Raw genomic sequence first — 17,472 nt, 5'->3', positions numbered from 1 at the left:
GGATCCCCAACTGACAACACTTCGGCAGCCTCCTCTCCGCTGGGGTCCTGCGGGAGGCCCCGGCCAGCCCCGGCTTTGGAATACACCCTCTGCATCGGCCGGGTGGTTCTCAAGGCACGCTCCCCAGACCCGCAGAACCAGCAGCACCTGGGAACTTCCTAGAAATGCAAATACTCGGGCCCCGCCCCCAGACCCGAAAATCAGCAACTCCGGGGGCGGCACCCAGCCACGGAGGGGGTTTAATAAGCCCGCCAGGTGATTGGGTTGTCTGCTCCGGTTGATTGAGGGCCGCTGCTGTGCCGGGAGCCGCTTTCAAGGACCTGGGCTCCTTCCGGCTCCTCCCGCGTGAGTAACAGTACCGGGAATCCAGCCTGTGCCAGTCGGGGTGCGAGCAGAGCCTAGAGCCCCCGGAGGATGCACACAGATGTGTGTAAAGGGCTACAGTACAGGGATTTGACGTCAGGCAGGTGTCAGTGGCCTGTACAAAGCTGACGCTGGGGCTCGGAGCCCACAGCGGGAGGCAGCCGGGGAAGAGAGATGGGGAGGGTGAGTCCGAATCCGCACGCACAAGCCGGAGTCCGTGAGGACGGACAGAAGCCGCATCCCGCCTGGGGGAGCCGAGCACGCACACCTGGCCCAGGGACCGAGCCCAGGAGCCGGAGGAGGGGGGCCCGGGGAAGGGGGGCCGACTGCCGAGCTTCACTTCTGCTCCCCCAGGCCTCCCACGGAGTCTCTCTGGGACCCCCAGGCCCCCTCCCCAGAGACACCCAGGGAAAGTGGCTCCGGGAGCTCCTGCTGCCCCGGGGCCCCAAGCGCCCACACGGCCATCCCCTCCGTGTCACGTGGCCCCGGCCAAAGGGACTTCTCCGTGGGAGGGGCAGGGGGAGAGGCCATCTGGAAAACCCAGGGTGGCCAGTTCTGGGGGTGGTGCTCGGAGGGAAAGGGTCCAGTCTCTTACTGGAGGGACATGGGCGTCAAGGGCCCTCCCGGAACGGGTCTGTGGGCAGAGGCCGTGCCTCTAACCCAACTTCCCCGAACCTCTGAGCCTCCTGGGCTGTGTCCGGGGAGGCAGGAGAGGGTGTGGGACCCACAGTTCCCCCAAAACCCTGTGTCTGTGAGGTGGGGGTTGAGACAACCAGCCGGCAAGGACTGAACCCAGGTCCTGGGTGGCCTAGGACCCCCTCAGCCCTGCCCCAACCCCCTTCCCCTCTCTTCCTCTTCCCCTCCCCCCTACCTTTCCCATTCCCCCTCCCTCTCTCCTCCCTCCATCTCTCCTCCCTCTCCTCCCTCTCCTCCCTCTCCTCCCTCTCCTCCCTCTCCTCCCTCTCCTCCCTCTCCTCCCTCTCCTCCCTCTCCCCTCCCATTTCCCCTCCCCATCTTTCCCCCCCTCCCCTCCCTCCCCCCTGCTCCTCATCTTTGGACTGTCCAGTTTCCTGCTTAATTGAACACGCTCAGGTTTACCTCCCCCGCACGTGTGTGCACATGTGTGTACAAATCACTCCAACACTACTGCACTTTTCAGGTTTCCAAACCGGCCCAGCCCCGGCCGGGGAGAAGAAATTCTGTGGGTCTAGGCAGATTTCTTGATTACGAGCAAAGCCACAAACCCACAAACTCCTTCCCAAGCCCACAGAAAGGGGCAGAGCACATGTAGAAAAGCCCAGGGATCCTCACAAGGACTCTCTCACTGAAGAGCGCCTGGGGCAGCCGGGGACAGGCCCTCCCTCCTCCCCCAGCCCCTCGGCACCAGCTGCCCTGGGCCCTGGACCCCCAGAAGGAAGTCCAAGGCCTGCCCGATTAGGGGAGAGCTGGGCTCCCAGATGCATGAGATCACCTTCCAAGGAAAAGCTGGAGTAAAGGGCCTGATTAGAGCGCTCCCAACCAGAAAAGACACCAGCTCGTTAAAGCAGAAAGAACGGATTGGTTCCAGAAATGAGTGGTTCTCATCAGCCAAGGCAGGAAGCAGGGCTCCCCGTGTTTTCTGGGTAAAGGGAGGCAAGAGGAGGGGAGACCTTCACAGACTTCCTCTCAATGCTACAACACCCCGATCCCCATGGAGCCTGTTAGCCCTTCCAGCTGGAAAAGGGGGAGGGGGCTGGAGGGGCTCTGGAACCTTCTTATTTCAAGCCAGCTGTGGGTGGATCACTCAAGTACCTGAGCAAGCTCCCCGACTCTGGCCTGGGAAACTCCCCTCCAATGGCCTGATGTTCCCACGTGCTTTCCCCCTTTGAAACTTTTTTTTTTTTAATGTTTATTTACTTTTGAGAGAGAAACAGACAGAATCTAAAGCAGGCTCCAGACTCTGAGCTGTCAGCACAGAGCCTGATGTGGGGCTCAAACTCATGACCCTTGAGATCATGACCTGAGCCGATGTCGGAGGCTTCGCTGACTCAGCCACCCAGGTGCCCCTCCCCCTTTGAAAATTTAACATTTTGACATTGAGACCGCTCCCCATGTAGACCAGGAGTGATTGAGGGCACAGGGCCATGGGCTGGATCCAGAAACAGCCAACGGAGCGAAAGCCAGCTGCACAGAGATGCAAAACTGTGTTTGTTTTCCAGTGTGTGCAATCTGTGCACAGACCTGGAGCCTTAGACCAACATGCACTAATGATCTCACAGGTAGACCAGGAGTCCGAGGACGCACCGGGGTTCTGCCCTCAGGACTGTTGTCACAATGTCGGTTGGGCCAAGCTCTTTCCTGGACAGTCTAGGGAACAACCCACTTCCGAGCCCGTTCGGGTTATTGGCAGAATAACTGTGCAGCCGGGAGCCTGAGGTCCGCATTTCCTTGCTGGTTGCTGGCTCTCTGACAAGAGGCTGCCCACATTCCTTGTCCTATGCCATGTCCTCTATCTTTGGAGCCAGCAGCGGAGTCATTGTCCTGCTTTCCATCCCTCTGGCTTCCTCTTCTGAACCCAACCAGAGAAACTCTGCTTTTATAGGACTCGTGAGGGGCACCCCAGTGGCTCAGTCGCTCAAGCGTCAGACTTCGGCTCAGGTCACGATCTCGCGGTCCGTGAGTTCGAGCCCCGCGTCGGGCTCTGTGCTGACAGCTCGGAGCCTGGAGCCTGCTTCGAATTCTGTCTCTCTCTCTCTCTCTCTCAAAAATAAACATTAAAAAAAAGTAAAGGGCTCATGATATTAGGTTAAGCGCATCCAGATCATCTCCCCCTTGCCATGTAACATGGCAGTTACACCAGGGGGTGATGGTCTTAGCAGCTTTGTCTTCTGCACTAATCAAGAAAAGACCGGGGCGCCTGGGTGGCGCAGTCGGTTAAGCGTCCGACTTCAGCCAGGTCACGATCTCGCGGTCCGGGAGTTCGAGCCCCGCGTCAGGCTCTGGGCCGATGGCTCGGAGCCTGGAGCCTGTTTCCGATTCTGTGTCTCCCTCTCTCTCTGCCCCTCCCCCGTTCATGCTCTGTCTCTCTCTGTCCCAAAAATAAAAAACGTTGAAAAAAAAATTAAAAAAAAAAAAAAAGAAAAGACCTCAGAACAAGAGGGACTGTGACAAGGCGGGGTGTCGAAGGCCCAGATGAGGCACGGAGGGCAGGAACCCTTTCAGATGTGGACCTGACCTCCCATTTATGTGCTAGTGATAGCTTTGGGGTTCCTCTGGGGCTTATTGCCTTCTTGGGGGGGGGGGGGTCAACGAATGGACTTGAGTCAGTCTGGGAATCTCCTGACATTTCATGAAACTTTTACATACACGCATGTATGGATTTTTCATGAGTGAGGGATTGGGGTGGGGGGGGGCAGGAGAAATTCTCTACCTTTCGGTAGATTCTCCCAAGAATCTTGACAAGACTAGGAAGTACTTTTTTTTTTCTTTTAATTAACAGTTTTATTGAGATAGAATCCCTATACCATAGAACTCATTCACTGAACATATACATTTCAGTGGCTCCAGTCGTGGAGCCTTCGACACAATTTCAGAACCTCTTCATCACCGCACCCCCAAAAAAACCTCCAGAGCCGTCAGCAATCTTTCCCATTTTCTCTCAAACCCCCAGCACTCAGGAACTACTAATCTACTCTCTGGATCTCCTATTCTTGGCATTTTCTGAAAATGTTTATTTTGAGAGTGGATGAGGGGCAGAGAGAGAGAGAGAGAGAGAGAGAGAGAGAGAGAGAGAGAGAATCCCAAGGAGGCTCCACACTGTCAGCGCAGAGCCCAGCACGGGGCTGGATCCCACGAACCGTGAGATGAAGACCCGAGCTGAAATCAAGAGTCGGATGCTCGACCGACGGAGGGAGCCACCCGGGGGCCTTATTCTGGGCCTTTCGTATAAGTGGAGTCACTCTATTGCCTTTTGCTTCATTTACTTAGTATAATGTGTTCAAGGTTCGTCCACGCTATAGGATGGGTCGGTACATCACTCCTTTTTATGGATGAATGATATTCCATTGTATAGACACAGCACGTTTTCATATCCAGCCATCAGTTGACAGACATTGGGATTGTTTCTCCTTTTTGGCTTTGTGAATAGTGCTGCTGGGAACATTCTTGTGCAAGGTTTTCTGGGGACATCGGTTTCCATCTCTCCTGGGTTACGTTCCTGGGAGACAAATTGCTGGTTCCATGCAGGAACTCTGTTTAACCTTTCTAGGAAGGGCTAAACTATTGGGAGCTACTGCATCTTGAGATACCGGGAGCACTTTCACATCAAGGAGTAATGGAAAATTAGCAAAAAGGAAGGCCAGCTGGCCAGCAAGAGTCAGAAGAAAACCCAGAATTTGGTGAAACAATGGCCCAGAACACAGTTGAAGATCAATGAATGAGATGCCCAATTACGTGCCATCCAGAATCCAAGGAAAGAGGCTGGACTGTGAGTTAGGGACCCGGAAGCCACCCTCCCCTCCCCATAATTCACTTCACAGCCACCCCAGGCAGCATCCCTGCTCCCACCCACCTCCCCCCTCACACCTGGGCTTCTGTCAATCAACAGTGGTGACATTGAGTGCTTCCTATGTGCCAATCCCAGACAGAAGTGAAGGGGACAGATGGGGAAACAACTGATGTGGGTTCTACCTCTTGGAGCTTATGGTCTGTTGGGAGAGACATTAAACCAGTGGTTAGTCACACGATGGTGAGGAGGAAGAGGAACAAGGAGAAGAAGGTTGTCCTAACACAACGTGGGGACACCCTGGGTCTGGAAGGGCTGGGGTCGCTGGACCAGAGACAGCGAGGACAGAAGACAGGCAGGGTGGGATCGCGCTGGGGCTGGTGGGGAGGTCTTTCCAAGGATCTTGTGTTTTATTCTAGCCTGAAGGGCACGTAGAGGGTTTTGTTAAAGAAACACAATAAAGAATACGAGGCCAAAGACTGCGCTCTGAGCAGAAGTTTGCTTGTTTTTTGTTCTAGAGTGACAGGCTCAGAAACCCAGTTTGGCACCCAATCTAGGATCTGGGGAATGAGGTTTGGGCAAGGAGAAAAGGAGTAGGTCTTTAAATCTGAAAAACAAAAAGAAAACTCACAAACCATCTCTGTCCTGTGCCGGGAAGGCAAGTCTGGTGAGATCCGAGCTTCGTCAGGTGGGCACAGGGTCCTCACCATTTGATGGCAGGCGGGGCGCCCGGCCCAGGGTGACGGCTCACACTCGTCTCAGCGCACGCCAGACCTGCACTTCTGTGTGTGGTCTACACAGCATGTCAGATTTAAGCTGGGGAAGAGCATGGTCGGATTTGCCCTTGGAAAAGATGGCTCTACCTCCCGAGTGTGTAGAATGAACTGGATGGGGCACGAAAGGAGGGGGCCCAGGGGGCCCCGGGTGGTTCCGTCAGGTCATGAGCTCACGGTCCATGAGATCCAGCCCACATAGAGCTCTGTGCTGACAGCACGGAGGCTGCTTGGGATTCTCTCTCCCTCTCTCTCTGTCCCTCCCCTGCTCATGCGCTCACTCACTCTCTGTCTAAATAAATAAATACACTTAAAAAAAAAAAAAAAGTGGCTCGAGTGGCCGCAGGAGACCATGTTACTAAGGGATAATTGTTTTTAACTTAAAAATTTTTAATGTTTTTATTTTTGAGACAGAGACAGAGCAGGAGCAGGGGAGGGGCAGAGAGAGAGAGGGAGAGAGAATCCCAAGGACTTGCAGGGGAACAATAATGCGACAGATCCAAGTGGGGTGTTGTGGGTGGACCGGGGTGCGGAGGGTCCACAGATCTTCCCGGCTCCCGACAGCAGCTCCTGGGATGCCTCAGAAAGCCTGAGGCTCTTCAAAATCCAGCTGGAAACTCTTGGCTTCAGTATTTTGAAGGCTCCTGCCTGCTTAGCATTGCACGTTACCTGGGATCTCTGGGTTCCCAAATCTTAACTTTCGATTATTTATATACTATTTAAGTTCCATCTCCTGCTTGAATTTTTATTACTTACAACGTTAAGGATGCAATTTTGGGGGTGCCTGGGTGGCTCAGTCAGTTAAGTGTCCGACTTCAGCTCAGGTCATGATCTCACGGTCCGTGAGTTCGAGCCCCGCGTCGGGCTCTGTGCTGACAGCTCCGAGCCTGGAGCCTGCTTCCGATTCTGTGTCTCCCTCTCTCTCTGCCCCTCCCCTGTTTGCATTCTGAACCTCTTTCAAAAATAAACATTTAAAAAATTTTTTTAAAAGGATGCAATTTTTAAGAGGTAATCTAGCATCGTGGTTTTAAACGCAGACTCATAAACTCTGAGCGCCATGACCTCGAGCATGTTTCTTAATCTCTCCGTGCCTCTGTTTCCCCATCTGTAAAATGGAGAGCCTCGCAAGCAGTTCATAGGATTGCTATGACAACCTATGCTATGCTATGCTATGACATATGCAATTATGCTATGACATAATTGACATAAATCAATTAATGTACGTACATCGTATTACGTACCTGGGACGTAGGAAGTCTGGAATATTTTCTGTCATTGGGATTCCGGTGATTGAAAGAATTCACGAGCCATCATTCTGTTTCACTGTGCTCCAGAGGAGCCTGAAGGTTGGGACCAGGATGCCTGTCTCCATCAACACTGTGGTCCTTCACTAACGAGCGAGCGTCAGGAGTGAACACACAGATGGGAAGATTCAGCCGCGTCAACAAATAGCAAGGGTAAGAACTTCCAGCATCGTTGCCATCATATGCATGTTGAGTGCCTGCAGTCCCCTCCAAGTGTGGGTCTGAGGCACCAGAGAGGGGATGCTGGAGACAGTGAGCACCCACCTCCCCATGCTGCCCCAGCCCTGCTGGGGGAAGGAATCACTGAAAACGTGAAGGTAACTCCTAGTGGCCTCTTCCTTCTTGAGACACAGCAGGAGTGATGAAGACAGAGGGTAAGGGTGGTATTTATGCCAAGTTTTGGCCCATCCTTTTCTCCTTCCCCACAATTTTTTCCTGCATGTGCCCTCCAGGATCCCCTCTGCCTCTTAGAGAGAGCAAGCTGAGGACTGGTTAGTGGACGGTCCACACAGTGCCCCTCCTCATGGGAGGTACCAACAGAGTTTAAAATACTCCTTCTAATAATCATTATAGATACAAAGCTTGTATAGCACTTGCAAAGAGTAGGCTTTGATACTCTGCTCTACAAAGAGGTGGAGCTAATTCCCTTCCCCTCGAGTGTGGGCTGGGCTTCCCAGCTAGCTTGGGAAGAAAGGAATATGGCGGGAGTAAGGGTTTCTGCCATCCAAGAGTAGGTCATAAAAAGCACTGTGGTTTCATCCTTTCTCTCTCTCTCGGTTCCATTCAGTCTGTGGAGAAGCCAGCTGCCATGTCACAAGGACACTCAAGCGACCCTGGTGGAGAAGTCTACATGGGGAACAAAGTCCTCCCCCACCAATAACCATGTGAGTAGATCTCGGAAGTGGGTCCTCCTACCTCAGATGAGCCATCAGATGCCTGTAGCCTTGGTCAATATCTTGACTACACTTCATGATACACCCGGGGGCCAGAATCACGCAGTTAAGCTGCTCTAGATTTCGGATCCTCAGAAATCATATTATTGGGGTTTGGTTTTTTTGTTTTTCTTTTGTCGTGATCTCCCTTTCTCAGCCCTTTCTTGGCTGACAGCCAGTCTAACGCAGCCACCCCATCACTCTCTACTATCCAAATCCCATATACTCTTTTATACCACCTATGACTACTTAACTTTCCTCTTTGTTCATGGTTTTTAGCTAGCCCCAGTGTAATTTAAGTTCCACAAGAGCAGGAATAGGTTTTGGCGTATTCAGAGGTGTGTGCGCATTGTCGGCAGCCGTGCCTGGTACACAGTAGGTACTCATTAAGTGTTTGGGGGGGGGGTGAATCAAATGAATGAAAGGTATATTCTTTCACGGAAGGATCTGTGTTGACCTTCGCATCTCCACGATTCTGAACGCAGTAGCTGGAGCGTGATCAGAGCTCGCTTAACGTTCCAGGACAAAAATAACTTTGTAAGACAGTAACGAAGTGAAAAATGAACAGTGGTGATCCGCGAATCCCTCATAAAATACGTGTGATAGTCTTTTACGCCCCTAAGTCTGAGGTAACGTATTACCTAGACCTACCGCAGATAATTATGACAAAGAAGTAGTTTTCTTTTTCTTTTGTTTTCCTACTCACTTGAAAACAGGTTGCGGACATCGTGACCCCTTGGGCCCAGATACTTTAGCGTGTTTTTCTAAGAACAGTAACACTGGATAATTTTATTTCAGTTTATTAGGATTTATGACACCCCTTGTACTTGCCACGGCAGCACATACACTAAAAATAGGAATTATCGCACCCATGAATTCGATATGGGTTAATATCTAATATACAGTTGATGAATTTCTCCAACTATCCCAATGGCTCCTGGTGTCATTTAGAGCAAAAGACAAAGTCCTCACGGAGGCCACGAGGCACCACCAAGGTGCATTGGCTGTTCCTGTGTGTCCAATTTGCTCTCATCTCCTTCAAGTCTTGGCTCAGATGGCTCCTCCTCTAGGGGGTTGACCATGACCACCCGTTCTTGAACTTCAGTCCCCCCCCCCCCCACCCCCTGGCTCTCCCATCCCCTTGCCCTGTAGATGTTTCTACACAAAGTATCCTCTTGGAACCTCTTCGATTCTGAGTAGTGTGTGTCTCCCCCACTAGCATGGGAGCCCTGGGAGGTCAAGGGCTGTGGTCTGTGTTCTCTGCAACGTTCTACCGCCTAGAACAGCGCCTGGAGCAAACATCAGCGGCTGGTTGCAGGCTGGGCGTGAGCCTAGAGATGTGCCTCCCACCGGCTCTGGCAAAGGGGACCTTGGGTGGTGTAATGATAATGGGCCACGCGCCATCTCTGCTGGAGAACTTGGCCACATTTCGGGGAGACCCGGACAGGATGAGGGCGAGCCCTGCTAGCCAGAGAGGGACTGAGGGATGACGGTATTTGCTGGACTCTTATCCCTGGCACCACGATGTTCTGCCTCACATCCTGTATCTCAGAACATCCCTCTTACCCCGGAACATTTTTATACTCCCCTTTAAGAAAGAGTTAATAGGGGCGCATGAGTGGCTCAGTCCGTTAAGCCTCTAACTTCAGCTCAGGTCATGATCCCACAGTTTGTGAGTTCAAGCCCCACGTCGGGCTCTGCGCTCGGAACCTGGAGCCTGCTCCAGATTCTGTGTCTCCTTCTCTCTCTGCCCCTCCAGCCCCCCCCCCCAAATAAATACACATTTAAAAAAAAGAGTTAATAGTACTAATAATCAGTGGCATGTCATAATAAATGCACCCCGTGTAACAGTCATGATGCCAAACCCTTTAAACCTGGTGTCTCTAATGTAATCCTCTTAATAATCCTGCCAGGCGGGTTTTACCGTAAATCTCATTTTCTGGACAAAGATGATTCAGAGGTTTAGCTGACTTTTAAAATTCATATTTAATTTACTGAAATTACAATTCAAAACATCTAGCTCTCTTCCTTAAGCTCCGGCTTACAAATCTCATTCTATTTATGTCCAACATATTTTAACTCTCACTTCTAAAAGGAGTTTGAACGTTTGATTCCAGTGACCAAGTTAGGCTCCCGTAAACATTTTAAATTGCAGGCAAACATCTATTGTGTTCGGTTTCCTCTTATGTACTTTAATGGTGTGACAAGACAAAATCTTTCCAAGTATTTAAATTTACATTATTCACCCAATAAATTAAACTCAAATCAATAAATTTGAGTTGTCAGAAATGTTCCAATACTATGTATAAGTTTAAGAAATTCTCAGTTTAAAATTCTAAATCCAGAGGTGCCTGGGTGGCTCAGTCGGTTAAGCATCCAACTCTTGGTTTCGGCTCAGGTCATGATCTCGGGGTTCGTGAGTTCGGGCCCCACGTCGGGCTCGGTGCTGACAGCCCACGGCCTGGAGCCTGCGTCTGACTCTGTGTCTCCCTCTCTCTCTGCTCCTCCCCCACTCGTGCTCTGTCTCTGTCTCTCTCTCTCTCTCTCTCAAAAATTAACATTAAAAAATGTTTTTAACAACAAAGAAATAAAAAAAAAAAAAGATTAGTCAGGTCATTTCTAAAGCTAAAGATCTCTGAGCCAGATGGAATCCAGCATTCTTCCCTACTTGACGGCCGCTGTGGACCAGGCAAGGCTTAGAGATATTAAACTGATGTGTGATTGAATCATGGTTTAGGAATCAACTGTTTTTCCACCGAGTGGTGGAAATTCAGGCGTCCGCCAACAACGGGAGGGGACCTGGGGAGGCCGCCAGTTTCTTCCCAGGTCTGTGACATCACACCCCATTCTTCTGCCACCTGGGAGGTCAGCCAGCAATTAGGGCAGGAAATGGGGAGACTTCCGTCAAGAATCCAGTGCCGCCTTCTCTCCTGCCCTAAAGGATAAAGGTCACACGGGTGGGACCAGAAGACAGAAGCAGCAGAGAGAGGTTCCTCCCGAGGCAGCACAGAGGCGCCCAAACACCTGTTTATTGATCTCCTTTCGAGTTCCATTAAGCCCAGGTAGGCTGATAGGGCGGATGGATTGTTCCCATTTTTCATTCATCCAACAAGTATTCATTGCGCGTGTATTACGGGCAAGGCGTTGCCTTCAAGGAGCTCACGGTCCCCATCGGAAAGCAGTGGCCGGAGCTGGGGCCGAATGTAATCTATGTCACCGGAGGCTGGGGAGGGAGGGTCATCTCCCTCTGGTGGAAAGAGATCAGAGCTGGCTTCGTGAAGGAGGGGACATTCGATATTCGGCTGTGTTTGCTGGGCACCTACTATATGCCCGAGGGGCTTGGGGACGGACAAGAAAGAGCTAAGCAAGGTACTGCAGGTTACGAGGAGCTAATGTTCACTGAACGCTTCCGTCCCGCTGACCCTGTTCTAAGGGCTTTACCCAGACTGACCTGTTTAGTCCTCCCTGCCCTCTGTGAGGCAGGAAACCCTCGACGCCCCCATTTTGCGGGTCAGGAGACTGATTTCGCTTGCCTGTTGCTGCACAGCAGTCCCCTCCCGTCCGAAATGTAATGGCTTCGCACAGCAACCGTTGTATCTTACGGCTTATTCGGCGGGTCAGGAACTCAGGGCTCAGCGGGGACAGCTCATCTCTGCTCCACTGGGTGACACGGCATCGCGTCCGCCACATTCACAACGCTGGTCAGCGACTGGCGCAGAGCCAGCCCGGGTTCGAGGGGAAGGGATTCGGTCGACGGGCCAGGAGCGGCAAAGTCACGTGGCAAAAGACACGTGGGATGGAAGGGATTGCTCTGGTCATCTTTGGAAACAATCTTACGACAACGTGGGGTTTAAGTAACTTGCTCGACGTCCTACCGCTAATAAGCAGGCTGTGGGCGGTCAGCGGGGTGCAGGTGAGACGTGCAGAAGTGTGGGGAAGCTTCGCGCATGACGGAGCCTGGAGCGTAACCGTTCAGGTCGCCGCTTGACGAGAATGAGGCAAAAACACTAGGCCGCAGATGACCTTGAGTGCCAGGCTAAGCTGTCTGGACTTGACCGTGTAGGCAGTGGGAAGCTGCGAGAAGGTCCGGAGCGGAAGGACTTGTCCAGGACCGTGCCCCGGGGACACTGGGAGACTGGCGGGCCGGTGAATGCGGACACTGCCGGAGTGATGCGCTCTGATCTGACCCGGAGAGCACAGGAGGGAAGAGAGGGGCGGGTGTGTATGCAGGAGACATCGGGGTGGATCCCACCTAACCCTGCAACTTGGCATTTAACAGGTGAGGAAATCGTGACTCCGAGAGGTCAATGCTCCGGGATGTCCTAGCAAAGCCACCGGCAAAGGCAGAGGGTAAGAGGCCCGTGGGTGAAAGTGTAAGCGGAGGGTGGGGGCCCGGGGTCCAGGTCTCACGACCCCTAATGCATTCAAGTGCAGTGGGAGCGTTCGCCGTGGGAAGCAGGGAAGTCGGGGCTCCGTTGACCTCAGTGTGGGACACGTGGCACCAGCCTGGCATGGCTGTCGGTCCAGTGCGCTGTCCAATGAGGGGGTGACTCGGCTTGAGTCAACAGAAAGAGCCCGCCCCGGGGGGTAACAGGGTACCCTTCCGTGCTGGCAGCTCGGAGCCTGGAGCCTGCTTCAGATTCTGTGTCTCCCTCTCTCTCTCTGCCCCTCCCCGACTCGCTCGCTCTCTCTCTCTCTCTCAAAAATGAATACATGTGTAAAAAAATTTAAAACTTTTTCAAAGCAGCAGGGAAGAGACAAGAGGGGGTGGGATACACAGGGCTTGCAAAGCTCTCACTTTGAAAAGATACTAACTTAAAAAAAAAAAAAAAGGAAAGGAGCCTGGTTGATGTCATTCTCAGCATCGTTGGCTGAAAGGGGGTTCCCCACCCCCCTCTGTACCGGTCGCTCCCTGGGATCTGTATTTTCTATTCTCCTGACACACTTTGTGCACAGAGAGTGCATTTTGGCTCCCTCCAAAATTGGGCTCTAAATTTAGAACTGGCCTCAAAACTTCTGATCTTTGAGCTCGACTCGTCTGGCTCGGCCCAGCCTGCAACAGCCACTTCTTATCGCCATTCACGTTCTTCCTATTTGGTTCTCCGGTTGTCTTAGAAACGGGAACGGGTATGATAGGTCGTGGCCAAGAAGCCTCAGCCAGAGCCTCACCAGGCTACCCGGGTCGGACCCGGTGCCTGCTCTTCGAGTAAAGAACGTTCTCTCCGAGCAGAAAACGTGTCGCCCTCACTATCTCCGAGCTGGGCCCCTTGGGCGCCTCCCAAATTCCTCCGGTCTCTCTTCCATCTGTGGCAAGTTCCTGCCCTGTCTTCTCATCTCTGCAATCGCCGGGAAGGGGAGGAAGCCGTCCTTGGTTTGTGCCTCGGCCAGCTGCTTGCCATCTGGACTCAGGCCGATTAACCCCCGACCTCCAGCCAGCAGCCTTTCTGTCGCCTCCTTCCACGTGCCCAGGCTGGGAGAAGGAGCTAAGAACCTCCTAGTCCCTCCTAGTCTAAAACGAAGAGTGGGACGGGTGGGCCTCCACCCCCACGGTGCGCCCCGCTTGAAACGGCCCGTGCCTGCGGGGCGCCTGGGTGGCTCGGTGGGTTAAGCAGCGGGCTCTTGATTTCGTCGGCTCAGGTCATGAACTCACGGTCCGTGAGATCAAGCCGCACACTGAGCTCCACACTGGCAGTGCGTGGAGCCTGCTTCGGATTCTCCCTCTCTCTCCCACTCTCTCTCCCCCCGCCTCTCTCCCCCTTCTCTCCCCCCTCCCCTGCTCACATTTGCTCTCTCTCAAATAAACTTAAAAAAAAAAAATTCCATGCCTCTACGAGCATGACCATTTTTACCCAAGAAATGGTCCTTTAATAATTAAAGAGAGGAGCATCACAGAATGCCATCCACGCATCCCTGAGAGCAGCAGTGATGTCACATACCGAGTTCCAGCATCCCTCGAGGAAATCCAGAGGCATAACCCTCCAAAATCAACCCAGAACAATTCTGCAGGAGACCAGGCCCACCTGGATCCCATCTGCAGTCGTTCTGAAGGTCCGTCCTAACCTTCTAGAGCAGGGTTTCCCGAATTGCTCTCCGCGGAACACCAGGATCGCAGATGCACTTGGCCTTCGTCAACCTGTTGTCCGATACGTTTGGGGAAAACGAGGTTGCTTTGCTGCAGGACTTCTCAGAGCCTTTAAGGCTAAGGTGCCTTGAGTACAGAGTCACAGACATTTTGCTTACCCTTCATAGCACTGTGGTTTTGCCATTGTGCTATTTCCATTCTACAGATGAGAAAAGGCGTCTCAGAGAGACTCGCACGTGAAGGAGTTGGGATCTGAATCTAGAGGCCACGTGCCTAACACGACGCTCTATTTTTCTCCCCATGTTAGTACGTTCCAGAAAGAAGTTACGGGCCCTGAGAGGCTGCCTTTGTCCTAGCTGAAACATCTCAGAGGAAACAGAACAAAGGGCGGGTTTGGCGGGAAGGAGAGGAGAGAGTAAGGGGACATGTTAGGCATATGTAGAGTCAGGTGTAAAGGCTCACAGCTGTGACGGGGAAGGGGACTCACACACATCTCCGCTGCTCCTCACGACCGGAACCAGTCTCTGGGGCCGGTCAGGTGGAGGTCACAAAGGAGAAAGACACACAAAGACTTGTGGAGGTTCAAAGATGCCCATTCTAGAAACATCCACCATGCACCCAGATGCGTACCGCTCCACTGCCCTCCCCAACGTCACCCCCGGGTGGCCAGACTGCTCCTAGGGCATTCGGAAAGTCTGGATCACCAGCCCCTCGTTCACTCAGGGAACACAATGCCCTGCCTGGGAGACACGGTGGCAAAAGAATCTATTGTTCTCTGGGAGAGACACGCCTTAAAAATAATGCCCCCGAGTGGTGTCGTTGCAGCCAAAGTAAGTCCTCTGAAGGGAAAGGACAGGGTTCTGTGACGGTACGTTTCAGAGGAACATGATCTAGCGTAGGGAGCCATGTGGCCACGGAGGGGAACCACTCGCCTGTCCCTTCCAGAGGCCCTCTTGCGAGGGACGTACTTGGCTGGTGGCCCCCAGCTGCCACACCTTCAGCCTCAGTGTTCACACCGAGTGCTCCCTCCCCAGGCAGCTGCTAGCCAAGGAAGGAGCACGGGGAGGGGGGGGGGGGGGACACCGTGGCAGGGCCACCTGCCGGTGGGGACGCTCTCAAGGCTGTAGTGTAATCTGAAGCTCATCCTTCCCTCTCCCCACTTAGAGGCTCCCCACCCCTCCCTGCCCCCTTCACATCACTTGGGGATCTGCCTCTTGTTGAACAACAGAATTCAACGGAGTAAATCTGGAAGGTCTCGTTGGCTGCAGTCAACAGTTCATGAATCCAGCAGCGTCCCATCTAGCAGAGAGAAAGGAGCTCTGAGTTGCTGTACAAAATGAAAGACTTTTATACGCAGAGGAGCGCAGGCAAAAGGAAGTTCTGTACTGGCAAAAAATAAATAAATAAAAAGTGGGTTGGTTATTACCGGGTCACTTTCGTTTAATGGATGGCTGGGATCTACCAGGCAGATGACCATCAGTGCTGATTAGGTGGTTCTTGGCTGACTGGCCCAAGATTCCATTTCTGGGAAAGCCGAGACTGGAATTAAGTTGAATCTTGGGGGGCACCTGGGTGTGGCTCCGTCGGTTAAGCGTCTGACGTCGGCTCGGGTCATGATCCCACGGTTCATGAGTTCGAGCCCCGCGTCGGGCTCTGTGCTGACAGTGTGGAGCCTGCTTGGGATTCTCTCTCTCTTCCTCTCTCTCTCTCTCTCTCTCTCTCTCTCTCTCTCTCTCTGCCCCTTCCCCACTTGCACTCTCTCCCTCTCTCAAAATAAATAAGGAAACTTTAAAAAAATTCTTTAAAAAAGTTGAATCTTGGTTTGGGGACGCGGGGCTTAGCATAAACGGCTCAGTTTGGATGGAGCCTGTTGTCTTGTGTTTAAGACAAGGAAAATAAAATAAATATCTTGAGCTGAGTGATACATGGAAAGATAGTCCATCAAAATTTGTAGTAGAGAGCTCAAGGGGTGCTTAAGGGAACACACTTGGCTTTATTAAAAAAAGAAGAAGAAAGATATAAAATCAGTAGTCTGAGATTCTACTTCAAAAAGCTAGAGGATTTGATGAAAAGCAAAGTCAACCCACAGTAAGTAGAAGGAAGGAAGCAAATAATGATAAGAGCAAATATTTGTGACATAGGAAACAGATGAACAGGGGCGCCTGGGCGGCTCGGTTGGTTAAGTGTCCAACTTCAACTCGGGTCATGATGTCGTGGTCCATGGGTTCGAGCCCCGCATCGGGCTCTGGGCTGATAGCTCAGAGCCTGGAGCCTGCTTCGGATTCTGTGTCTCCTCTCTCTGTCCCTCCCCTGCTCTCTCTTGCTCTCTCTCTGTCTCTCTCTCAAAAATAAACATTAAAAAAAGAATTAAAAAAAAAAGAAAACAGATGAAAAGAAAATTAACAAAGCCAAAAGTTGATCCATTGAAAATATCAAGAAAATTGGTAAATTCCTAACTAGATGGATCAAGGAGAGAGATAGGAGGAGATCTTGCGGTTTGTGGGTTTGAGCCCACGTCGGGCTCTGTGCCGACAGCTCAGAGCCTGGAGCCTGCTCCGCATTCTGTGTCTGCCTCTCACTCTGAACCTCCTCTGTTCATGCTCTCTCTCTCTCCCTCAAAATAAATAAACATTAAAAAAAATTTAAAAAACAACAATTTACAATCTCTTAAAACTGATACAAGATGAAACTGAAAATCCAAATAGTTTTATCCATCAAAGAAATTGAATTCATGATCAAAACCCTTCCCACAAACAAACAGAAACAAAGAACAACTTCAAGCCCGGATAGTTTTACTGGTGAATTCTCTCAAATATTTAAGGAAGAAATAACACCAAACTTACACAATCTGTCAAGAAAAAAAAAAAGGAATAGGAGGGAACACTTCCTGATTTATTTTTATTTCCTTTCATGTTTATTTATTTTTAGGGGGGGGCAGGAGCAGAGAGAGGGAGATAGCAGTGAGTCTAATGCGGGGCTCGAACCAGTGAACTGTGAGATCATGACCTGAGCCGAAGTCGGACGCTCAACCGACTGAGCCACCCAAGCACCCCTTCTGAATTTATTTTATGAGGCCAGCAATACCCCGACACCAAAACAACAAAGAGATTATAAGTAGATAGATAGATGGATGGATGGATGGATGGATGGATGGATGGACGGAATCCAGGTCTCCATATCTCAGTTCAATAAGATTTATTTCTTCCTATGCTACCTATCTAGAAATAGGTCATCAGGAAGGCTGTGCTTGTCATAGACACTCAAGGATCAGGTTGATGAAACACCCATCTTGATGCCTGCTTTCACTAGGATCACGGCAGAGAAAGGAGACATGGTGAATTGCATACCGATTCGTAAAGCTTCTGCCCTGAAATGACCTATTTCACTTGTGCTCATGTTCATGACCATGTCCCAAGGAGATGGGGAAGTCCTCACATGTGCTCAGCCAGGGAGAAGGGACAGTGACTCTCTTAGGAGCCACAGCCCTATACATAGTGACAGAAGAGCCTAAATAACCCAATGCGAGTGACTCGCC

General features: G+C 51.7%; 1 long non-coding RNA gene across 1 annotated transcript; it reads left to right on the top strand.

Annotated features, from left to right (window-relative positions):
• The first annotated feature begins 259 nt into the window (after positions 1–259).
• LOC131497819 (uncharacterized) lies at positions 260–12,205 on the top strand. The gene is made up of 4 exons (XR_009255173.1): positions 260–345; positions 6,954–7,076; positions 7,711–7,807; positions 12,135–12,205. It is a non-coding gene; the product is annotated as an uncharacterized LOC131497819 (long non-coding RNA).
• The last annotated feature ends 5,267 nt before the right edge of the window (positions 12,206–17,472 follow it).

Source organism: Neofelis nebulosa, chromosome 16 (genome assembly GCF_028018385.1).
Source record: "Neofelis nebulosa isolate mNeoNeb1 chromosome 16, mNeoNeb1.pri, whole genome shotgun sequence".
NCBI classification, from domain to species: Eukaryota; Metazoa; Chordata; class Mammalia; order Carnivora; family Felidae; genus Neofelis; species Neofelis nebulosa.
This window is presented reverse-complemented; position numbering and strand designations above follow the sequence as displayed.